Genomic DNA, 26,785 nt, shown 5'->3' on the forward strand with positions numbered 1-26,785 from the left:
TGAGGTGGAGGAAGTGAGTGAGAGGGAGGAGGTGAGTGAGGTGGAGGAGGTGAGTGAGAGGGAGGAGGTTAGTGAGGCGGAGGAGGAGGGTGAGGTTGCTGCTGCGGCCTCCAGTGAGAGTGATGATGATGCTGCTCCGCAGCCATGCACCACTACGAAGACAGGCAGAAATGTAAAATTTAGTCATGCAGAAAATGTGGCATTGGTGAATGAGTTAATGCGGCATCATCGGCACCTGTTTGGCCCTCAGGCCTCCAAAGTGACATCTTGCAGAAAGGCTGTGCTGTGGGGTCAAGTAGTTTTGGCAGTGAACTGCGAGGGTGTGGTGAGGCGGACTGAGGACACTTGTCGAAAGAGATTTTATGACATAAAGCGCAGGGTAAAGGCAAAAATGGCCAAGGAGGTAAAGTCAGCCCGACAAAATGGGGGTGGCCATCCTTTCATTGCCACATATGCTGAGTGGGAGGAGCCCGTGCGTCGCATTATTCCACACGAAGTTGCCCGTGCCACTCATGTCAGAGATTCTGATCGGCCCAGGCAGGATGGTGAGTATTGCTTTGTTTGTTGTTATCAGTGTAATTGTTTTAAAAATGTGTTTTAATGTGGACAAAACTGTTTTTAGTGTTTGGCATATTTGTTGCTTTGAGGATGTGTTGTTTTCATGTGTTTGTGTGTGAGGTATATGTATTATGAAATATTAAATGTTTGTGTGGGGTGTTTTTTTTGTTTTTTTGTTTTTTTCTGCATCATTTTCATTATGTAAAAGGAAAGATTATGTGTGCCATATGCGGATCAGACAATACTGTAATTATTGCAATTTGTATGCTCCCAGTTTTATAGTTTTATGTGTAAACCTAATAATATTGCATAACGTTGTCTGGTACAAATTGTTGAAGTAGTGATGTATGTAAAACGTTGTGTTCCTAGTTGTAACCATTACCTTTAGCCATTTATGTTGAATGTGCTTAGCATGGATTGGTATTTCAGTATCAGATGGTATATTTGCTGCAGCTGAGTTTTGTAAGTTCTGCTGTATGTATAAGTTGTAAGCATATGTGGTAATTGAATATAGCATTTGTTATGTAGTGTTTTACTGCACATTCCTTGTTTGTGGCAAACATCTATGTTGTAGTATGCATAGGTTTTTTTGGTAAAGTAAGCAGGTGTGGTCATGTTGTTGTATTTTTAGATGTATATTATATCTGTACTTGCTGACGGCAATATATGGCGGACTATTTTTAATATCAAATGTCAAAACACAGGTATGGTTTTGCTTTTCCTAATGGCTTCATGGCTATTGTTGTTTAATCGTGTTGTAATTGCTTTTTGAAAAATACATACCATAATGCCAAATATTTTTCAGTGTCACAAAGAAGAGCAGGCCATAGTAGCAGGACAAATGTTGCACAGGAGGATGCTGGTGCTACAGGTAAAGTATCCTTTATGGGTTTTTTGTCCCAAAATATATTTATGAAAATACACTAATGTCTTACGTTTTTCCATAGTCCCATCCAGGCCACACCTTAGTCCGCAAATGCGCACAGGACAACCAACATCCAGCCGCAAACACGTGGCGTTGAAAAGCCCACGCCCAGATTTCCCGATGCCCACATCTGCATCTCCCCCTCACAGACGCATCTCTACTGTGTCCTCAAGGCCACCATCAGATTTACTAGCACCTTCCCCAACACGCGACCCAGAATCCCCTCATCTAGCTGGTGAGTCCATAAAATTACACATCTGAACACTTACAAACACAGTGTACTTCTGATAATTATGTCAACGAAACAAACACACAGTAATGCAGCGTAAGTATAATTTTGTTGGCAAATAAAACAAACATTAATGTAAAGGCCTGAACACCTCCTCACTAAAACTACCAAACTACATGAGTGCACACTTGCGGTATACAGTAATTTAATGCTTACTAAAGTACACAACATAATGTGCTGGGCAAGCTTCAGCACATGCGTATCATTGCTTATTGGGCTTTAATCTTATTATTAAAATTTTCCAAGATTTATATGTCGCCACAAGGGATCCGCAGCGCCCATAACACAGTACATAATAAAATCAGCAAACCTTTAAAATTACAGTTATACTACAGGACAAAATAGGACAGGTTTATAAAAGCCGGTGTTAGGTGCCATCAAAGGGAGTATGGAGTTTAAGATAGTGTAAGTAAGAAAAGAAAAGGAACATGAGGAAAGAAGTCCCTGCTCCTGCGACCTTAAAAAATAAATAAAAAACTCTGTTGGTCTACTATTCCATTCATGTTGTGTTTTCAGCCTACCGTATATACTCGAGTATAAGCCGAGTTTTTCAGCACATTTTTTGTGCTGAAAAAGTTCCCCCTCGGCTTATACTCGAGTGATGCTCCGGAGCAGAGCGTAGAGATCTCTGGGAAGGAGGGAAGGAGGAGGAGGGAGGGGGACACGGGAGCCGCAGCAGCGCACTGTAATTGGTGCATCAATCAGTGATGCTGCTGCAGCCATCCGTCTCCCTCTCCCTGCTCGCTGAAGCACCGCCGCGCCGCCCGCCTCCTCAGCCGCTGCAGACTTTCCTGTATGACCTAAGGCCGGCCACCGATGCCCGCACCGCCTGCTGCTGCCCGCATTCCGCTGCCCCTTAATTCGTTTACACACAGCCCGTCAATGGTGAGTAGAGACAGGCGGCGGCAGTGGGGGGGGGGGGGGGGGGGGGGGGTTGGGGGCTGTGCATATCTGGCACCATGAGGGTATATCTGGCACTGTGAGGGCATATCTGGCACTGTGGGGGAATGTGTAGCACTGTGGGGGCATATCTGGCACCGTGGGGAAAATCTGGCAGTATGAGGGCATATCTGGCACTGTGGGGGCACATGTAGCACTGTGGGGGTATATCTGACACCGTGGGGGAATATCTGGCAGTATGGCACTGTGGGGGCATATCTGGCACTGTGGGGGCATATCTGGCACTGTGGGGGCATATCTGGCACTATGAGGGCATATCTGGCACTGTGGGGGCATATCTGGCAATGTGGGGGCATATCTGGCAATGTGGGGGCATATCTGGCAATGTGGGGGCATATCTGGCACTGAGGGCTGTGTACGGCTAGACTTGCATTTCCCACCCTAGGCTTATACTCGAGTCAATAAGTTTTCCCAGTTTTTTGGGGTGAAATTAGGTGCCTCGGCTTATATTCGGGTCGACTTATACTCGAGTATATACGGTAATTTTACTTCAACAGGATTTGTACATGATTGTTTTTTTTGTCTATTCCTGATTGTCAAAGGTTTTAAAATCAAGCAAAACCACGAACCTAAAACAAAATAGGGTCTTCCGTTAAGCTAAATTTTTGTTGTGGCTTTTGTTACAAACATATGTGTTTGTTTTTTTTACAAAAAAAAATCAGAAATGCAATGCTATATGATAGAAGTATAACATACATGTTGCATATTAATACAATGTTGTATCATTATACCACACACAGATGATGACAGCATGCCCACGGACCAGCACACACTGCAAACTGATGCCACGTTTGTTCTGGATCTCCGCCCATTACAGACAACGCCACCTAGCACGGTACCTGTGGCCACGCCTCCACAACAAACAAGTCCGCAACCAATAATGAGCCCAAGTACACCACTGACTCAAACTGAAGAGCAGACATTTTGGTCCAGCTGGGCAAACCACCAGAGGCTCAATTCAGAGTGTCTCCAAAGACAAAATCAGCTGCTGGCAAGTCTCCCACATTACATGCCACGCATAAGTAGAAATCTCAGCAGAGAACATTTGGAAACCAGATGTGTGGCGACTTGTCTGGAGCAAATGCGGGCAGAAAACAGCACCATGATGACCACTTTACAGCGAATTATGGATGACCAAATGAGGCTACACCAAAACTACCAGCATCTTCTTGAAAGGAACAATAGCCTTACAGAAAGCCTGGGTAGAATTATAGACAATAACACGGCCTCCAATAATCAATTAAATGCTACACTCAGTAACCTAAGCCACAACATAAGTATTTTACACTCCCAACAAGTGAGCACTAGCTCAGGAACTACAACTCCAATAAATACCCCAGTGACCTCCCCAATAAGGATGTCATGCAGATCACGAGCTCATGTACCTGGCCCCGCCTCTGAAGCCTCCAAGGCTACACGTAAAAAATAAAGCTAGCCTCTGCAGATGGCAGATGCGTAAGTGGGGTTAACAATGTCTGTTGACGTTTGCAATGTACACACTTTACACTTTAATAAACATATTTGTGGTTTAAACATAAAAATGTTGTGGATAATCGTAATTTCTTCCATTTCTGAGGGTGAGATGTTAATCATTGACTTATTTACCATTTAAAGTATCACAATTATAGGTGTAATTTTTGGTGAGGGTGCAACACATGTAAACACACTTTTCAAAAGCAGGTCTATTTTTTGGGCGTATTTTTTTACGAATTTATCTTTAACACGAACATAATGGACCTTTCACGGGGAAAAATACAAATATGAATTCTTGGTAAATAACTGAGTTGTATAAAATAACAGTCGTTTTTGACCGATGGTACTTTCATTCGTACTTTTTTCTTTGACTTAAAAAAAAATACGACTGCCCTCATCACTGCCGAGATTTGTGTTTAGTAAATTCCCGAGATGACACTTTGAAGAAAAAACACCATCTCGGTCAAAATCGGGACATTAGTAAATATACCCCATGGTGTAAATATAAAATTGTAATAAAGATGATGCATTTGAACTCTTTCAACTAAACGTCCCTTAAATGCTGTCTCTCTTGTTTTCTTGAACCTGGTGTATGGTGTCGAAGTCGAAAATATTTCAGCCATACACATCACGGACAGACTCCACACAGATGGCCTCCGTGCGCGTACTTGTGCTGCTGTGCGTGCGCATGCTCGCAAGCTGCGTTTAGCCGCTCACACGGTAGTGCGTATTAGTGCGTGGTATGAGTAATTACGGTAGCATTTGTAATCGCATAGAAAAGCCACAAAGACACATTTCATATTTACTACACATATCGCACAATTTACACATAGTCTACATACACCACACCAGCGAGTTACACTTGCTTAAAAAGTACAACAACAAAGGGATTCAATTTTACAGGATATGAGGGGACAGCATTAGGTTATAAGGTGGTGTTTGGTATCCAACTGTAGGGTATTTTAAGGGCAACATTCCGGTAGCAGTTTGCAGAAGATAGCACGCTCCTGCGCATAGTTATGCGCAGGAATAGTATATTAATATTATACTGTGTTTACTGTACTTTGATATTCGGCGGGAACCCAATGGAGACCAACTGCAAGTACACCTGGAACAGACATCGCCCACCTATTCAAACCAACCTATGACCCCTCCTGTACTGTAAATGACCAGCCCTTTGACCTATCTCTATGAAGAGATTACAGTTTCCATTATATTAGGTTTTGGACAAATGTATAAAAGGCCAGCTGCAGGCCCGGTCACACACAATCTCTGAAGGTCATCTACCTTAATTGACTGAGGACCAGACCGGGTAGCGCAGGCGAATAAACGTATGTACCATTGACTGTAGCCTTTTCTTTTATTGTATTGTATTATTGTTGTAAACCCCTGCTAGTAAATAACCGTTGGTGGGTTGGACCCAAACATAGTTTAAAAATACAATTTGGTGTTGTGTCCCTTTTCCTGCTAAGGTTTAAAGTGTATTTACAGCCACTCTGGCTGCTGCATTGTACTATCAGCGTGTAGGCCTGTGTGCGCAAACTGTATACTTACTACGTCCCTTTGGCGTAGGTACGCAGGGTGCGCACATGGTACGATCTTGTGTATGTAAGGTGTGTAAACAGTACAGAGGTTAAGGATTAAAATACAGCGGCCGCAGCGGCTTGAACTTTGGTCAAATAAGGTATTGCTTTATGTCCTGTAAAATAATCAGCATTCACAATTGGGGGCTCCTCCGGTTCACTACATACTCACAGATTTGCAGCTAATAGTACAGACTTTGATCTATCAACAAAGGGTGGAGACGCATGTTAAGATAAACCTTTTTCTGGTTGCTTGAGTGTTCTTAAACCCTATTATTCTGTGTTGTTAGATCATGTCTGTAACTGCAGTCTTAAGAGACGCTGGTGTGAAACCCGGAGACAGGAAGAAGCTGTTTATTATCTCAGTGTAATTTTTGGCGCGAAAAAGCGTACACAGGGCGTACCGATACTTTGCATACCCTCTCACATATTGTTGCTACAGGTATATATTATTAGGTCATTTTAGATCTGTGTGAAATCGGATACAGTGGTTTGCTATATAGATAAATTTGATATAGTATATTAAGGGCGTAATTGTAAAACACAAAACACAGTTCTGGCCTAGTCATTACGGTTTACACAGAACCAGTGTGGGTTGTGTTTAGTGGGCGATAGTAGTTTTATTGCTCACATTTATAGAAGTTGTGTGGTTTTTATTACGTACGCACGCTGCTACTCGTGGTACGGAACGTGAGGACAGCGTACAAAAATGTGCACATGGCGCAGGTTCGCACACGTGGCATAGAGGTACGCACGGTTGCGTGATTACGCAAGCTTGCGTAGTGTTGCGTGCGCATAACAGAATCACATGATAGTTGTTCAAATAAGGTGGGATAGTACACTTTTAAATACAAATAGCACATAAATATCCGATTTCAAAAGCAGATTAGTGTAAAACTTTTGTCTAAACTGTACTGCCTCTGGGGTAAAGCAGACAATCAGAAAGAATGGAATTTTTTCCTGTACAGAAAAACACTGTGTATTTGTGTGAGCTGAAAGTTGGAGTGAGTGTATTGAACCCCGGGAATTCGGGATCCCGTCTGTGACACCAAGTAAGTGGAGGCTTGGCGGCGTGAGGCGGCTGACTCACGTTAATACAGGTAGTGAAATACGCAAATCGTGAGGAGATTTGCAGAGGAGCGTAATAATGCATTGTGAATTGAAGTTTAAAGGTTTTTTGTTACGCTCCGGCTGAGGAACGCAGCTTGTATATTCGACTCCAGTGGTCGTAAAACGGATAGGTAACAAGTACCTATACACTGTGCGATTGGACCACGCGTTTGTGGGTGCGATACGTGGTGCAACTTGATACCCTTGTGCAAACTTTTTGCGCAAAACCGCAGTATCGTTAGCACCGTGTAGAGTATACGCAAGCGTGATTTGTGTATAAGTGTATAGGGAGTTTTCGCTGGTCTCTCTCAGGAAAATCTCCAACGGTAGATATTCACTGGAGAAGGTAACTCCTAAAACTTCCAGTGAATAGAAGCCAGGTAGGGTCCTCACTGGGTACGCGGTGGTCACTATTGGAGTGAGTCGTGGTACATCAGCGGAGAAGGAGTGGGTGAAAGCGCTCTGAGAACTTTCACCATCTATTCGTGTTGTGCATTGGGGATTGCGTAAAAGGAAAAAGTCTGCGTTGGGATCCCAATTGCACAAGCGGTGGGCGTATGGTAGCCAGGGTTCAGGCTTAAGAGCCGCGGCCCAGTGGGTCAGGGAGGTTTATTATGTGTGTGAAATATGGTCCACACGCAGAGACTTTTTGTTCTGAATGGGTACGTATGACTGCTGAAGATAGGGCATCATTCCCTAGGATGGGCAGCTTTGAGCCAGAGGTATTACAGAACATAAGGATTAGGATATGTCTGATAAAATCTAGAAAACAAAGGATCAGACTTACAGATTGTTTAAACTTGTGGCAGCAAGAGGGGGATGTGCAGAGGGAACTGGCTCGCACAGCCGGTTCCAAACCTAGCGGGAAAGCGATGGCGACCGCACCACCACCACCATATGTTGATGGGGAGAAATTGGCTACAAGCAATGGTGCATTGGTAAAGGATAGGAAAGTAATTGATCAGTGTGCTAACCCTAACCCTTGCCAACTGTATCCCGTCTTAAATTTTCCCCAGGACTGTGAGCAGGAAGATGAGCCCAGCACGATATTGGCACTCTCTCTAGCAGCCACCATACAGAATACTCGGGTGGGCATGGCCCAACCACCAAGAGTTATAGCGATGCCCCCCAGTGGAGGGGTGAGTGAGGTTGTGTCCACAGGTAAGTACGGCACCATACACTATGCAGAAATGATAACTCCCCCATTATAGAGTCAAGCCAAAATGATGTAGTTGAATTAAATCCTGTCAGGGTGATTGCAGTTCCCAACTGTAGAACTGACAATCAGGGAGTAACTCCCATCAGGAGCATTGCCATGCATTGTCCTTGGTCCCGAGCAGAGTTAAGGTCAATTATGTCAGAATTCCCCGATCCCAGAAAAGATCTAGTCGGATGCCAGAAATTCGTTAAAGAGTTAGGTAATGCCCATGAACCCACAAACAAAGATTCGCGAACAGTGCTATGGGTGTGTTTACCCTCATATATTGACATCACGAAATTCATAACGGATTGTAAGTTAGATGCACAAGTACCTGTCACTGATGAGTACAATCAGGAGAACGTAAAGCAAATCAATCTGCAATTAGGAGTGTATTTCCCTACTGTTGTTAAATGGAATAAAATGTTCTCCATAAGACAAAAAGAAGGTGAAACGGCATCCGAATATTTCCATCGAGCACTGCAGGAAATAGCTAAATACACTGGGATCGAGGACATTAAGGATAATGCACATCACAGGGAGGTAGCTGTCTCGGTGTTAATGGATGGTTTAAAGGAAACACTGAGGACAAGGGTGCAAGCCTTTCTACCTAACTGGAGAGGTATCTCGGTGGCTGCATTGAGACAGTCCGCTATCGAGCATGATCGGAATATCCCTAAATACAGGGAGTCGCAAGGGGATAAGCTGATGATGGTAAGTATACAGGCACTTACAGAAAAGTCCCATCAGCCAAAAGCCCAGACCCCTGATGGTAAGTCACGGGTAATAATATGCTACAATTGCCAGAAGGAAGGGCATTACTCAAGGGAATGTAGGAGCAAAGGGACACATAATGTATACAGACCCCCTAGACCTGGATACGAACCACGCTAGAACACACATAGTTGGGAACAGGGACCACATAGAGGGGAAACACGGAGGTATCCAACTAGGAGGGACTGGCAGACATCCGAAAACTCTCAGTTATCCCCCTCATATATTGTAGCTGCCAATGCACTGCGGGAAGGCCACACCTGTAGTCTACAGCCAGTGAAGTTGATTGCTAGCCTTGGAAAGGAACCTGAGGTCATGGTTGATGTAGCTGGTGTACCATTACCTTTTCTTGTAGATACAGGGGTGGCCAGGTCAGTGTTGAATTCCACAACAGGTGTAAAAACCACGGGATAAACGATTTCAGCAATGGGAGTAACAGGAACGGTGCAACAATACCCTTTGAGTAGACCTGCAGAGGTTACGATAGGGCCATTGCAAACCAAACATTCTTTCCTGTTGGCAGCATCGGCTCTGACTAACCTACTCGGCAGAGATTTATTGTGTAAAATGAGGTGTGTCATATATTGTACTCCTGAAGGTGTCTTCTTGGATATACCTGAGAACCATGCAAAAGAAGTGCAAGATATACTTGACACCCCTCAAAGGTTAATGTCGCATTCTACTGTTATAGACACGTGTCCATCAAAGGTAGAGGAAATGATCTCACAAATACCGGGTTCCCTTTGGACCAAAGATGGACAGGACACTGAATTGATGATGAATGTAGCTCCAGTAGCGGTACAAGTAAGAGATGGCAGGATAGCTCCAAAAATCCCTCAATATCCTCTGAAGCCAGAGGTAGAGTTAGGAGTGTACCCTGTCATAGAGCGGCTGCTACAGCAGGGCATCCTAGTCAGGATGTCCAGCACAGCTAATAGCCCCATCTTCCCTGTGAAAAAGAGTGGGGGGAGGGGTTACAGGTTAGTGCAGGATTTAAGGGGGATAAACAAAATAGTTGAGACCCAATTCCCCGTAGTGCCCAATCCAGCTGTCATCCTCATGCAAATTCCCCCTACCGCAAAATTCTCTGTTCTGCTTTCTTTTCTGTCCCTCTTCACCCTGACAGCCAATACCTCTTTGCCTTCACGTACAGGGGAGTACAGTACACCTGGACTCGTCATCCCCAAGGTTTCATTGACAGCCCAAGTATTTTCTCCCAGGCCTTGCATGACTGTTAACAATCCTTTCAACCTGAGAGTGGATCAGTGTTAATACAATATGTTGATGACTTGTTGTTGTGTTCTGACTCACTCGAGTCGTCCTTGAAAGATACTAAACAGCTTCTGTTTCATCTTTCCCAGACAGGACACAAGGTTTTACAGGATAAGTTGCAGTTGTGCCGGACCAGGGTTAAATACATGGGACACTGCTTGACGCAAGGACTTAGGCACCTCACCGCTGATAGAATACAGGCAATTCGCGACATGACTCTGCCACAAACTCAGCAACAGATCCGCACTTTCCTCGGTATGTGTGGGTACTGTCGGAACTGGATTCCAGGGTTCTCCATACTGGCATTACCTTTGCAAGAAATGGTCTCTTCGAACAAACCGGAACGGATTTCTCACACAGATGAGTCCGAACTGGCATTTGAGAGACTAAAACAGTGTTTATTACAAGCACCTGCAATGGGTATGCCATATTATGAGAAGCCCTTTGAATTATACGGTACTGAAAGTGCTGGGTGTGCGGCAGGAGTCTTAACACAGAGACATGGTGATTCCAGCAGACCAGTAGCCTACTACAGTGCACAGTTGGACACTGTACCATGGTCTCTCCCCACTTGCTTGCGAAGTGTTGCAGTGATAGCTTTGCTGGTAAGTAAAAGCGAGGACATAGTGTTAGGACACGACTTTACAATCCATACACCTCATGCAATATCAGCCTTGCTGAACTCCGCCCAAACCAGACATGTCACATCTGCTCGGTTTACAAAGTGGGAATTATCACTGATGGCCCCTGTAAACATCACCATTAAGAGATGCAGCTCACCAAATCCTGCAACTTATTTGCCAAGTGTGCCTGGTCATGCACAAAGGGTGGAGGATGAGAACGATGGTGAAGGAGGATTTAGTGCAGATACTGATACGCATGATTGCATGGAATACCTGAACCAAACTTTTACAGCGAGACCTGACATCAGTGACAATCCACTGGAAGGAGTAGACTTTACCTTCTATACTGACGGTAGTTGCCACAGACAGACGGAATTGGGAGACCTGTGCACCAGATATGCAGTTGTAGATGATGAAGGTATCATAGAAGCTGGACCCACCACACTCAGCACAAGTTGCTGAGCTGGTCACACTGACCAGAGCATTTGAGTTGGCCAAAGGTAAGTCAGCTAATATATACACGGATTCTAAGTATGCCTTTGGAGTGGTGCATGATTTTGGGGCCCTGTGGCACCTCAGAAATTTCATGACGGCAGCTGGCACACCTGTAGCACATGCGTCCTACATCAAAAGGCTTCTGACAGCCATACAGGAACCAGACAGAGTGGCTGTTATCAAGTGTAAAGCACACACTTACAACCAAGACCCAGTCTCACTTGGTAACAGCCAGGCAGACGAAGCTGCTAAATCAGCAGCAAGTACCACCATACAAACGAACACCACACCACTGATGACATTTAAAACGGTCAACACACAACAGTTAATTGAAATGCAAAATTTGTGTTCCCTACAGGAAAAGGCCGTCTGGAAGTCGAAGGGATATGGTCAGGAGTCCTCGGGACTTTGGACAGATGGACACGGTAAGCCAGTGGCCCCCAGAGCATATCTTCTAAGTCTAGCTGAGGCGGCACATGGTCTGACTCATCTGGGCAAAGAGGGTATGTGCAAGCTGGTAAGAGCCTACTGGAGTGCACCAGGATTCTCTTCTCATGCAGGTAAGAAAGCAATGACATGTCTTACTTGCTTGAGGAAGAATATTGGTAAGGCAATACCAACGGAGCCATCCCATATCTCTCCTACAGACGGACCTTTTCAGGTAATACAAATTGACTTCATACAGTTGCCACCCTGTAGGAATTTTAAATATGTGTTAGTATGTACTGATGTGTTTTCCAACTGGGTAGAAGCGTTTCCTGCTGCCACAAATACTGCCACATTCACTGCAAAGAAAATCGTGCAGGAATTTGTGTGCAGATATGGTATCCCTAGAATGACTGAAAGTGATAGGGGTACCCACTTTACAGGTGAAGTCTTTCAGATCATGTGCAGCAAGAAGAAATTTATCAAGACGATAAAAGATCAGGCGCTTTTATGTGCCGTTTCTCTAAGCTACTGCTAAATACTTGGGATAGTCACACCCAAATGAATTACAGAACAAAAGAAAACCAGGTAGCAGCGCTAATATACAAATTAATTAAATAGAAGGATTGAGTACCAATTGGTAATATTTAATAAATCATAAAGACGCTTTACTGACATAAACATCCACATATATATATATATATATAGATATATAAAATCAAATAATGCTAAAAAGGGTCACATTAATAACTGCCTTTTTCTGTGTGATCCGTTCCTGTTTGATATAGACTGGATAGCAGATAGGTGAAAGGTTGACACTGGACCGACAGCGCAGTCCTAAAATTAAAAAGTTATTTACCACATTTGGCCGCTGGAGGTAAAGTCCCTTGAGATTAACTCATGAAATAGTTCATAATTGCGGGTTCTCACTGCATCGCTGTGTCCTCTTTAGATAAGGAGGAATAGTGGTAGTCCTGTTGTAGCAATCACCACAGCAATTCTGCTAAAATCAAAGTCCAGTCCTGGTCCGGGCACACTTGGGCAGTAAATTTCAGAAGGATGGTGACCCCAATAGCCTCCTTACTGATGCATTTCGCTGCAGGTCCTGCAGCTGATGGGAATTAATAGCAAGCTGCATACTCCGTACCGACCACAGGCGAGTGCGAAGGTGGAGAGAATGAACAGCACTATTAAGAACAAGCTGAGCAAGGTGATGGCTGAAACTGGATTGCTGTGGCCAGAAGCTTTGCCACTAGTGTTGTACAGCATCAGAACCACTCCCAGGTCACCGCTTAACTTATCACCCTTTGAAGTTCTTTTTGGTCGACAACCACATGTAATGATAGACCCCCAGGATGATTTGAAGTGCAATAATGAAATAACTGTGAAATATTTGGTTAGGATGAGCCAGCAGCTGAGAAATCAACAGATAAATCTAAAGCTGGTGATTCCCGACCTACCGAACAGTAATTGTCATGACATTAAACCTGGGGATTATGTGATGATTTGAAATTTCTTATGCTCAGGTTGCCTCATAGACAGGTGGGAAGGACCGTACCAAGTCTTGTTAACCAGCAGAACAGCACTAAAAGTCACCGAAAGAGAGACTTGGGTCCACTCGTCCCACTGCAAGAAGGTTGCTGACCCGGAGAAAACTCTTGACAAAGAGCAAGGTGAAGAGAACCTCGTATCACTAGAGAGTCTATTCCAGGAAAGCCGAGAGGCAAGACTGTTGAACGGCACCTGAGTGCGGAGAGCAACAAGATCAAGGACGGTTGTCGTACCATTTTCTTTTTTTCACCCCCCCCCCTGCATTTTCCTTTCTTTTCTCCTCCTTATTTTCCTCCTTTCCCCTAATGAAATGTATCTATCACAAGAGACTGCGTTTCGGGTTCTGCTAGTAATTTTGTTTTTGCTCAGGACAATTTGTTTTGGTGAGGGTCCCAGAGAAGTCGAGCAAGGATCTGGAATGGGTTCTGATGGTGAGTACGAATTTGTAGGATCTCAGGAGCAGCACATCACTCGAGTAAAGGCTGGTATCAGTAAGCGCTCTGGTAGTCACGGAGCTCAGAGACAATGTGAGGGGTTATTGTCTGATGAATATTGTATTTGTAAATATTGCGAGAACATAGTTGAAGATGGGTGCATCCAGAGATGTCAGTCCAACAGTAATATCGATATGGACCGACATCCGTTGAGTGATTACCACTCATTATTGGGTAAGGTCTTAAACCAGACAGAATGCTGGGTGTGCTCACAAGTACCTCAAGGACAGAGTAAATCGGGATTAGTGCCATATCCTTTAACGTTAGATGAGGTACTCGAATTACAGGGTGGGTGACCGGTGACAAGAAATTCAATATATCTAGGCCCCCTAGCTTGAAGCTCCACCAGTATCATAGAAACATAGAAACATAGAATTTGACGGCAGATAAGAACCACTTGGCTCATCTAGTCTGCCCCTTATTTTTTTATCATTTAGGTAATCTCAACCCTTTTTGAACCTTAATTCTTTATAAGGATATTCATATGCCTATCCCAAACATGTTTAAATTGCTCTACAGTCTTAGCCTCTACCACCTCTGATGGGAGACTATTCCACTTATCCACTACCCTTTCTGTGAAGTAATTTTTCCTTAAATTTCCCCTGAACCTCCCCCCCTCCAGTCTCAGTGTATGTTCTCGAGTTCTAATACTTCTCTTCCTTTGAAGAATGTTTCCCTCCTGAACTTTGTTAAGACCCTTGATATATTTGAAAGTTTCTATCATGTCTCCCCTTTCCCTTCTCTCCTCCAAACTATACATGTTAAGTTCTTTTAGCCTTTCCGGGTACGTTTTGTGATGTAGGCCATGCACCATTTTAGTTGCCCTTCTTTGTACACTCTCTAATGTATTTATATCCTTCTGGAGATATGGTTGTAGATAAATCACTAATATGCTTCAGTGTCTCCAATTTCCGAAAACCCGGATATTGGGAAGTAACCTGGAATAACGAGACAAGGACCTTCTCACATAGAGCTGATAGGATACCTATTGACTCTGAACTTGTACGCAAGATAGCCAACAGTGGGAGGTATTTTCGGTATAGGTATACACGTGGGAGCAAGACCATGTGGGTTGGAAAAGTGTCACCGGGGTATTGTGCCCACATCATCCAGCCCAATACTTGTACTGAGCAGATGAGAGAACTGGGAATTGGTTTCTTTACCTGGAAGATTTGCAACATGGTGTTGTTACAATTTGTCCCCTATGTTCTCCCAGATGATGCCTATTTCATATGTGGGAGGAAAGCGTACAAGTGGCTCACTCCGAGCTCTGGGGGATTGTGTTATATTGGAAGGGTACTACCAGAGGTCATGACCTTAGAGCACGATAAAATGAAAGACATTCACCGCAGCGCTCAGACTCCTTATACTCATACCCACTATGAACACATCATCAAGAGATACATCATAGATAGGGCAGAGCACGCAGCCTCTGATTTGATCCATGAATCCACCGGGATTCAGTTCCTACTCGCATTAGATATCACCCGTACTGCCAGAGGAACTATAAATTATAGGTACATCTATGCGCTAGTGAACTTGATAGATAATATCACTGAGATGTATGATGACACCTTTAGGTATACGGGCAGGGAGTTACAAGATTACAAGACAGAGCTGGTCCAGCACAGGATGGTCCTGAATTATGTCACGGCCATGACGGGTGGGTACTGTGTCACTTTGGCAACTCAATATGGCGTAAAGTGCTGTACGTATATTACGAATAGCACTGATGACCCCACGGAGATCATCGATCAAAAGATGGATGAGATCTTACAGTTGAAGTTGGAGTTCCGGAAGAGACACAATCTTACCTTGACAGCTGTGGGTAATTAATTGACCGGCTGGGTCTCATGGTTAAACCCACTCAAATTGTTTTCTGGATTAGGAGAGTGGGTGCAGAATGTAATGGCAAGTGTAGGAAAGTTTCTCCTGTGTATCCTGGGTGTCGTCATAATTATTGGTTTGATATTTAGGTGTGTTTTCGAATTCTGCCGCGGTGCAAGCACAGCACAAATTTGAGTCTAAGGAGTGAGGGAGTTGTTACAGCAGCAGATTTGATTTATGATCCATCCTTAGAGACAGTGTTATGATAAGGATTGCAAATGAATTTCATGGCCTGTTTCTTTCACCATTTTTCTCTGTTTCCCCTTTTACCCAGACAACATCATCTCTGCAACCTCCAGTTAATGGCACACATAGTCGACAGGTGTTATCCACATATACTAGCACTCACATATGTTCCCCTTCCATGTATCATCAACTAAATGTGTTCCCCATTTGTTTGTATTATAAGACGAAGAGGCGAGGGATTAAAAGCCCTTGCCCGAACGAAGCTCGGTAGTGTTTGTTTGCCCAAGTACAGACCCTTAATAAGGGATAAGAAGGATTTAATGTATACTTCGCAATACCTCGAAGCTTACTTAGAACATATACGGCACGATGATACATGCCCCTCAGACATTGATTCATACATACATGCTTTTTACTATCTCACTAGGCTATACATTTCCCATCTACAACTTTCCCCCAATCATCCAAACTTGTATATATTGTGTAGATAATATTTTCTGTTTAGTAGTCAAGTGTGGCAGTTATTTATGACTGCTAAAGGGTGGACTGTTGAAGTCGAAAATATTTCAGCCATACACATCACAAACAAACTCCACACAGATGGCCTCCGTGCACGTACTTGTGCTGCTGTGTGTGCGCATGCTCGCAAGCTGCATATAGCCGCTCACGCAGTAGTGCGTATTAGCGCGTGGTATGAGTAATTACGGTAGCATTTATAATCGCATGGAAAAGCCACAAAGACACATTTCATATTTAATACACATAGCGCACAATTTACACATAGTCTACATACACCACACCAGCGAGTTACACTTGCTTAAAAGGTACAACAACAAAGGGATTCACCTTTACAGGATATGAGGGGACAGCATTAGGTTATAAGGTGGTGTTTGGTATCCAACTGTAGGGTAATTTAAGGGCAACATTCCGGTAGCAGTTTGCAGAAGATAGCACGCTCCTGTGCATAGTTATTATACTGTGTTTACTGTACTTTGATATTCGGCGGGAACCCAATGGAGACCAACTGTAAGTACACCTGGAACAGACATCGCCCACCTATTCAAACCAACCTATGACCCCTCCTGTACTGTAAATGACCAGCCCTTTGACTTATGGATGAAGAGATTACAGTTTCCATTGTATTAGGTTTTGGACAAATGTATAAAAGGCCAGCTGCAGGCCCGGTCACACACAATCTCTGAAGGTCATCTACCTTGATTGACTGAGGACCAGACCGGGTAGCGCAGGCGAACAAACATATGTACCATTGACTGTAGCCTTTTCTTTTATTGTATTGTATAATTGTTGTAACCCCCTGCTAGTAAATAACCGTTGGTGGGTTGGACCCCAACATAGTTTAAAAATACAATTTGGTGTTGTGTCCCTTTTCCTGCTAAGGTTTAAAGTGAATTTACAGCCACTCGGGCTGCTGCATTGTACTATCAGCATGTAGGCCTGTGTGCGCAAACTGTATACTTACTACGTCCGTTCGGCGTAGGTACGCAGGGTGCGCACATGTTACGATCTTGTGTACGTAAGGTGTGTAAACAGTACAGAGGTTAAGGATTACAATACAGCGGCCGCAGCGGCTTGAACTTTGGTGAAATAAGGTATTGCTTTATGTCCTGTAAAATAATCAGCATTCACAATGGAGTTGCACAGTCACCAACACACGTTGAGATCCGAGTTACAATCCCTGCCTTGCATAATCATAGCTGCTGAGTATTAGGCCCTACACACTGGGCGATATCACTCAAAGATATGAACGATCTCGTTCATTAATGAACTAGATACCGTTCATATCTTTGAGTGTGGAGGCAGCAGCGATGAATGATGCGCGGCCCCGCGCTCGTACATCGCTGGTGCCCCGTCGGCTGTGCATGCAGGCCAATATGGACGACATTGTCCATATTTGCCTGCACTGCTGTGGAGCCGGGTGATGGGGGGGAGTGAAGAAACTTCACTCCCCCTGTCACTGCCCCCCCCCCCCACGCCGCGGGGTCGCCCTTCGGCCGTATCCGCCGCCGGGCAGTTTGGCGGTGGATCGCCAAATGTGTAGGGCCCCTTAGAGTTGTGCTCATTTTTTTTTTTTTGTATACAACATTTTGCTCATGTAACATACAATCAAATGAAAGTGCCAGTTATGGACCACTATGACACCACACTAGTGATTGGTACAAGATAAACCAGTGGTGACATTTATACCCCTTTCATACCAAAATCCTGGGTTACTGAATACGGGTTTCAAGCCATGTCACAGCGGCTTGAAAGCCGTTCACACCACAGGCTTGACCTAGGTCATTGCCGGTGTTTATTTTTACACTCAAACTTCAAATTTGAACAAACATTTAAGAGAACGTTCCGTGGTTTGTCTGATGCCATTAATTGTCTTGTGGTTTCATCCACAATTTCCACTAATCAATGTCATTTTTTTATAGGTAATAGTAACCTTCTCAATAATTCTCCCTTACTTTGTTTGTTGTAAATTTGGTCCTTGTTTTTTTTATCCATTTATGAAATTGTACTAGTCCAACAAATATTAACCATTGTGTGGGCAGGGCCGGTGCTAGGGTGTCCGGCGCCCCCCTGCAAACTACAAATTTGCGCCCTCCCATATTCAACAAAGGGTCAGCGCGTGCCGGGAAAAGGGATGTGGTCTCACAAGTAAGGGACATGGCCAAACAATAGTACCCCCATTTAAAATTACCCCACACAGCAGCACAATCTTATTCATCTTATACGTAATGTCCCACCCGTAGTAGTAGCGTCCTTATATGTAATGCACCCCAGTAGTAGTAGCATCCTTATACATAATGCACCCACAGTAGAAGTGTCCTTATACGTAATGCCCCCCCGTAGTAGTAGCAGCAGTGTCCTAATACGTAGTGCACCCCCAGTAGCAGAAGCGTCCTTATAAGTAATTCCCCCCTAGTAGTAGTAGCGTCCTTATACGTAATGCCCCCCCCAGTAGTAGTAGCTTCCTTATACGTAAAGCCCCCCCCCCAGTAATAGTAGCGTCCTTATACGTAATGCCCCCCAGTAGTAGTAGCGTCCCTATACGTAATGCCCACCAGTAGTAGTAGCTTCTTTATATGTAATGCCCCCTCCCAGTAGTAGTAGCATCGTTATACGTAATGCCCCCCCAGCAGTAGTAGCGTCCTTATACGTAATGCTTCCCCCCCAGCAGTAGTAGCGTCCTTATACGTAATACCCACCAGTAGTAGTAGCTTCTTTATACGTAATGCCCCCTCCCAGTAGTAGTAGCATCATTATACGTAATGCCCCCTCCAGCAGTAGTAGCGTACTTACATGTAATGACCCCCAGTGGTAGCGTCGTTATACGTAATGCCCCTCCCCCAAGTAGTAGTAGCGTCCTTACATGTAATGCCCCCTCTCCCAGTAGTAGCGTCCTTACATCTAATGCTCCCCCCAGTAGTAGTGGCGTCCTTACATGTAATGGCCCCCCTGTAGTAGCGTCCATAATGCGCAGTGTGCGCACACAGACAAACCTTACACACACAATTCACACATATATACACACACACACCCCCACCATATACACCCCCACCACCACCATATATACACACACACACATACATTTCTCTCTCACCCTCCACTTGCCTAAGTCTGGCTGTCCCTCTCTACAGCAGCCTGGTCTGTTTAGCTCTGCCCCCTTCCGGCCCTTTTAGCTCCGTCCCGTGTAGCTTCGCCCCCCTCCTCTGATCCTACACAGCCGTAATGGGGGTGGGGAGAAAGCTTTTCATGCTGCCAGCCTCCATGTCAACAGGGCTGGAGCTGGCAGTGGAGAACACCACCACAGCCCAGAAGCTCACCACATCCAGCAGTGGGAAAGTCCGGGTGGCTACGGAGCTGTAACTTGAAGTGACCTGTGATGTTAATGTATTAGAATGCTTAATATTTGTAAACACTCCCTTACTAATATGTGTAAGTCTGAATCTTCAGTGATGGTCCCTGGGACCAGGGGGATGCTGGGAAGTGGGTGGTCCAGTGTGCAGTGTGTCTGGAGTTGGTGATGGAATAAAACAACACAGCAGTGAACTCAAATGTCCCTGTGTCCTTATGACTGGATTTACAAACATATGAACAAAACATGGTGTCAGAATAAGTTTAACTTGGACTGCTAGTGCTCTCAGGGTGTGAAAGAATCCTGCAGAAGTCTGTACGGCTGTGATACTCAGTGTCTGCAAAGCCTGCCGTGTGCTCCTCCCTTCAAACAGTGAGTAACCATGGATAAACTAGCTCCTCCAACCGGCATGCTGATGTCTGGTAACTTGTCTGAAAACTGGAAAAGATTTAAGCAAAGGTTTAATATATATCTTGCTGCATGTGGAGCTGATACAGAGGCTGACAAAACTAAGGCATCCATTTTCCTCCATGTGATAGGAGAAGATGTGCTGGACATTTATAATAGTTTTCAGTTTGCTGAAGGGCTGAATATGGTGCTATCTTCTATAATGCAAAAGTTTGAAGATTACTTTGTGCCAAGGAAAAAAGTTACATATGAAAGATATAAGTTTTTCACATGTGATCAGAAGTCTGGAGATGGATTTGATCAGTATGTTACAGAGCTGCAATCACTAAGTAAAACCTGTGAGTTTGGTGATTTAAAGGATTCACTGATTAGAGATCGTATTGTCTGTGGAATACCTGATAATGGACTCGGAGAGATATTGCTGAGAGAGCAATACCTAATACTAGAAAAGGCAGTACTATGGGGGTAATTCCAAGTTGATCGCAGCAGGAAATTTTTTAGCAGTTGGGCAAAACCATGTGCACTGCAGGGGAGGCAGATATAACATGTGCAGAGAGAGTTAGATTTGGGTGTGGTGTGTTCAATCTGCAATCTAAATTGCAGTGTAAAAATAAAGCAGACAGTATTTACCCTGCACAGAAACAAAATAACCCACCCAAATCTAACTCTCTCTGCACATGTTATATTTGCCTCCCCTGCAGTGCACATGGTTTTGCCCAACTACTAAAAAAATTCCTGCTGCGATCAACTTGAAATTACCCCCTATGTGCAGATCTGCAGAAATAACTAGATTTCAAGCCAAAAAGTTACACAAGGAAGCTGATGTAGTGCAGAAAACAGAGCCAAGCAAACCTGTAGTGCAGGTAGTGCAGTAAACAGAGCCAAGCAAACCTCCATTCTCAAGAATGAAGCAGTCTAAGCCACAGTCTAACAAGGAAATGTGTAGTAGATGAGGAAATGCTCACAATCCTAAAATGTGCCCTGCTTATGGTAAAACCTGCATGAAATGTGGTAGACTAAATCACTTTGGCAAATGCTGTGAAATGAAAAGTGAAATAACCACAGTGCATGCTATTAAACAAACTGAGTAATTTTTTGTGGATTGCAATGAACTTTGCAGTGCAGATAACAAAGAATGGATTGTCCCTTTAACTGTGAACGAGATTGTCATTCCCTTTAAGCTTGATACTGGTGCGCAGGTGAATTTAATATCGTTTCAAGACTATAAGACTTTTAGAGTAAAACCTAAAATTCATCCAGCCAAAGTGAAAGTTACAGGGTACACTGGGGAGGAAATTCCTGTGAAAGGTACATGCTTAGTGACACTGAAATATAAGGGACAACAGTTTAAAACATCTCTACTGATTGTGGATAAAAATGTGCAACCGATTCTAGGATTAAGTTCCTGTGAGAAACTAAGCTTGCTAAAGAAAGTTTTTATGGTGACATCACAAGTAGAAGATGACTGCAAATCGATGTTTACAGAATACAGAGACTTATTTGAAGGTCTAGGTTGTTTGCCTGGAGAGCATAAAATAAATATAGACACACAAGTTTCTTCAGTGATACACCCCTGTAGAAAAGTGCCGTTTGCACTGAGAGAAAAACTGAAACAAGAGTTAAATCACATGGAAGCCTTGGGTGTGATACAGAAAGTTGATGAGCCTACTGAATGGGTAAGCTCCTTAGTAATTGTTGAAAAGAAAAATGGACAACTCAGAATATGTCTAGACCCCAGAGATTTAAACAAAGCTATTAAACGAGAACATTTCAAACTACCAACCAGAGATAAAATGTTGCAATTTGTGGGAGCAAAATGGTTCAGTAAATTGGACGCATCTTCAGGATTCTGGCAAATGAAGCTAGATGAGGCCAGCTCAAAGCTTTGTACATTTAATACACCAGAAGGTCGATACAGATTTCTTCGACTACCATATGGAATATTGTCTGCTCCAGAAGTATATCACAAAAAGATACACATGATTTTTGAACATATTCCAGGTGTTGAAACAATGATGGATGACATTATTGTCTGGGGATCTACAAAGGAAGAACATGATTCTAGATTGAGACAAGTCTCAATGGTCCTGCTTCCCCACAACTCAGCCCTGCTCCCTCTCTCCCTTCCCTGTCACCTCCCCACACCCCCATCCACATCACACTGACCTCCCTCCCTGCCCACCTCCTGCAGTTTCCCCTCCTAGCTCTGGCACCCGCACCATCACTACTCTGTCATCATCCCTGCCCTCAAAGTTACTCTCTCCTCATCGCTACAGCAACCCTGATAATCTCATTCACATCTCTCCCACAAACTCATACCCCCTATCCTGTGCCCTGTGGAATGTCAGATCTGTTTGTAACAAACTGGTCCCCACTCATGACCTTTTCATTTCCAACTCCCTACACATACTAGCCATTACTGAAACTTGGATTACGCCCTCTGACACTACTTCTCCTGCTGCTCTCTCTGCTGGGGGCCTCACATTCACACACACACCCCGACCTGGGGGTCGCCATGGGGGTGGTGTTGGGGTCCTTTTACCTTCTAGTTACTCCTACCAACTCATACCACCCGAACCATCCCTTACATTCTCTACATTTGAGGTCCATACTATACGCCTCTTCCAACCAGTCCATCTTAGAGTAGCTGTCATTTACCGCCCCGCTGGCGTTGCTTCCAAATTCATCGACAACTTTGCTTCCTGGCTTCCTCACTTCCTCTCTTCTGACATTCCTTCCATTATCCTAGGCGATTTCAACATCCCTATTGACATCCCCACACAATCCCCTGCCTCTAAACTCCTTAACCTCACCTCTTCACTTGGTCTCTCCCAGTGGACCTCCTCACCCTCCCATGTGAATGGGAGCTCACTGGATCTGGTCTTCACTCACCACTGTGATATTTCTGATTTTTCCAATTCCCCATTTACCCTCTCTGACCACCACCTGCTCTCCTTTAACCTATCTCTCTCGACTTCCCCATCTCTACCTCACAAGGCTACCATCACTAAGCGTAACATTGAGGCTATTGACACCACATTCCTTTCCTCCCTGTTTTACTCACTTCTCTCTCCTATTCTCTCTCTCTCATGCCCTGAACAAGCCACTTCCACATACAATGCATCCCTTACTTCTGCTCTTGACTCTGTTGCTCCACCAACCACTATTCACCCTCGCAAATTAACACCTCAACCATGGCACACCAAATACACCAGATATCTGCAAAAATGCTCACGTACTGCTGAGCGACACTGGAGGAAATCACGCTCTAAGGCAGACTTCCTCCATTTCAAACTTATGCTCTCATCCTTCAGTGCTGCCCTTTCTCTTGCTAAACAGTCATACTTCAAGAACCTCATCTCCTCCCAGTCTTCCAACCCCTGGCGCCTCTTTGCCACTCTCAACTCACTCCTCTGCCCACCTCCACCTCGTCTCCCTTCCTCACTCTCTGCTCTTGACTTTGCCACTTACTTCACATCCAAAATTGACTCCATACGTAAGGACATCACATCACACCAGACCATCAGTAACCAGCTTTCCCCCATCCCTTACCACCCCTCCCCATCCCTCCCACCTACTCTGACCTCTTTCTCCCATGCAACTTGAGAGGAAGTCATGGCCCTCATTCGTTCCTGTCCCCTCATCACCTCCCCACTTGACCCTATCCCCTCCTGCCTCCTCCGCTACCTCTCTCCTTCTGCTTGTTCCCATCTTTCCCACCTTCTCAATCTCTCCCTCTCATCAGGCACTGTCCCCTCTGCCTTCAAGCATGCACTCATCTCTCCTATTCTTAAAAAACCTACCCTTGATCCAAACACTCTCTCCAACTACCAACCCATCTCTCTCCTCCCTTTTGCCTCCAAACTCCTTGAGCGTATTGTCTACAACCGCCTTACTTCCTTTCTTTCCTCACCCTCACTACTTGACACATTCCAGTCTGGCTTCCGTCCTCTCCACTCCACTGAAACTGCCCTTACAAAAGTATGCAATGACCTCCATGCTGCTAAATCTAAGGGACACTACTCTCTACTTATTCTACTTGATCTCTCTGCTGCTTTGGACACTGTGGACCATCCTCTCCTACTGCAAATCCTTCACTCCATTGGTCTGCACGACACTGCCCTCTCTTGGCTGTCTTCCTACCTCTCTGACCGTTCATTCTCTGTCTCTTCTCATGACTCCACCTCCCCCTCTCTTCCACTAACTGTAGGTGTACCCCAAGGTTCTGTCCTTGGTCCTCTCCGCTTCTCTCTCTATACATCCTCACTAGGTAAGCTCATTAGTTCTTTTGGTTTCCAATATCATCTCTATGCTGATGACACCCAAATCTATCTTTCCTCTCCAGACCTCTCCCCTGCTCTCCTCACTCGTATCTCCAACTGTCTCTCTGCTACCTCTTCCTGGATGTCCCAGCGCTTTCTTAAACTTAACATGTCTAAGACCGAACTGATCATCTTTCCTCCCTCCCGCATAACCTCACCTCCTACAATCTCATTATCTATTGATGGCACTACTATCTCCTCTTGCCCCCAAGTGCGCTGTCTTGGAGTAATCCTTGACTCCTCCCTCTCCTTCAAACCACACATTCAGCACCTCTCACAAACCTGCCGTTTTCATCTAAAAAATATTTCCAGGATCAGACCCTTTCTGACCCAGGATGCTACTAAGACTCTTATCCACTCACTGGTCATCTCCAGACTGGACTACTGTAATCTCCTCCTGACTGGCATTCCTGACAAACACCTCTCTCCACTCCAATCTATCCTCAATGCTGCTGCCCGACTCATTTTCCTCACCAAACGCACTACGTCTACCTCTTCTCTCTTACTAGACCTTCACTGGCTCCCCTTCCCTTTCAGAATCCATTTCAAGCTTCTCACACTCGCTTACAAAGCCCTCACCCACTCCTCTCCCATCTATATCTCTGATCTTATCTCCCTTTACATTCCCACACGTCCTCTTCGCTCTGCTAATGCACGACGACTTTCCTGCCTACGGATTACCTCCTCCCACTCCTACCTCCAAGATTTTTCGCGTGCTGCACCACTTCTCTGGAATTCTCTACCTCACCCCCTCAGACTCTCCACCTCTCTACAAAACTTCAAACGGGCTCTCAAGACCCACTTCTTCACCAAACCCAGCCAAATCTCATCCTAACCCTCTGTTCTACACTCTCCATGTACCCCATCTGTGTCACCCCTGTCTTTCTACCCCTCCCCTTTAGAATGTAAGCTCTCACGAGCAGGGCCCTCTTCCCTCATGTGCTTATCCTTTCTTACTTCAATAATCTTCAACTGCATCAACTCCAGCAGTTTTCTGCCACCTGATACTTATTCCAGTGTCATCTGCTGATGTAACTATGTTTATTTACCCTGTACTTGTCCTATACTGTCATCAACTGTAAGTTGCTGTTTTCCTGTTTGATTATTTATGTACTCTGTAATTGGGCGCTGCAGAACCCTGTGGCGCCATATAAATAAAGGATAATAATAATAAGTAATGGAACTTGTCAAGAAAGTGAATCTAAAGCTAAACAAGGACAAATGTGAATTTGGCGTGAATGCACTTACCTTTATGGGCGACGTGGTATCGGATCAAGGTGTAAAACCAGACCCAAGGAAAATATCAGCCACAGTGAACATGGAACATCCTAACAACAAAGACGACGTCAGAAGATTCCTAGGAATGATTACTTACTTAGGAAAGTTTATTTCTCAACTCTCTGAACAAACAGCCTCTCTTAGATGGTTGTTGGACAAAGATAACAAGAAGAAAGTTGGGAAAACTTGAAACAGATCATTACAGAGCAACCAGTGCTAAAATTCTTTGATCCTGCGAAAAGAATAAGAATTTCAGCAGATGCTTCACAATTTGGCCTAGGCTCAGTGCTGTTACAAGAACATGAGGATACATGGTAACCAGTAATCTATGCATCAAGAGCACTGATGAGTGCTGAAACAAGGTATGCTCAGATAGAAAAAGAACTTCTAGTGATCACATATGCATGTGAGCGATTTCATCAGTTTGTGTATGGTCAAACATTTACAGTGGAAACTGACTACAAGCCATTGGTAGCTATCATGACTAAATCATTACATGACTGTCCCATGAGAATTCAACGAATACTTATCAGACTACAGAAATATGATGTACACTTGCTGTACTGTCCCGGCAAATACATGTACATTGCTGATACACTTTCTCGTGCTGTGGACAAAAGTGAAGGTTCCAAAAGGCTGATGGATGAAGAGATAGAAGCCTATGTTAACTTCTCTACCAGTGTCTCTTGCAAGACAAGAACAGATTAGGAAAGAAACTGAGACAGATGACACAATGAAAGTGTTGAAAGATATCATTCTGAAAGGTTGGCCAGCAGAAAAACATGTGTGCCTGCTGTCTATCCATGATTATTGGATGTACCGCAGTGACCTTACAGTTGTCAATGGTATTATTTACAAAGGCAATAGGTTTGTCATACCTGTATGACTAAAAAAACTATGCTGTGCAAGATACATGAAGGCCACTTAGGAGAAGAAAAATGTAAACGGAGAGCGCGTGAAGTTATGTATTGGCCAAGAATGAACCATGACATAGCCTAGACTACAGCTACATGTGAATTATGTCTTACGTATAGACCGAAACAACAAGTCGAGCCACTGAGTTCTCACGCAGTGCCAGAGAGACCGTACCAGAAAGTTGGCACAGATT

The sequence above is a fragment of the Pseudophryne corroboree genome, chromosome 7, assembly GCF_028390025.1.
Source record: "Pseudophryne corroboree isolate aPseCor3 chromosome 7, aPseCor3.hap2, whole genome shotgun sequence".
Taxonomy (NCBI): Eukaryota; Metazoa; Chordata; class Amphibia; order Anura; family Myobatrachidae; genus Pseudophryne; species Pseudophryne corroboree.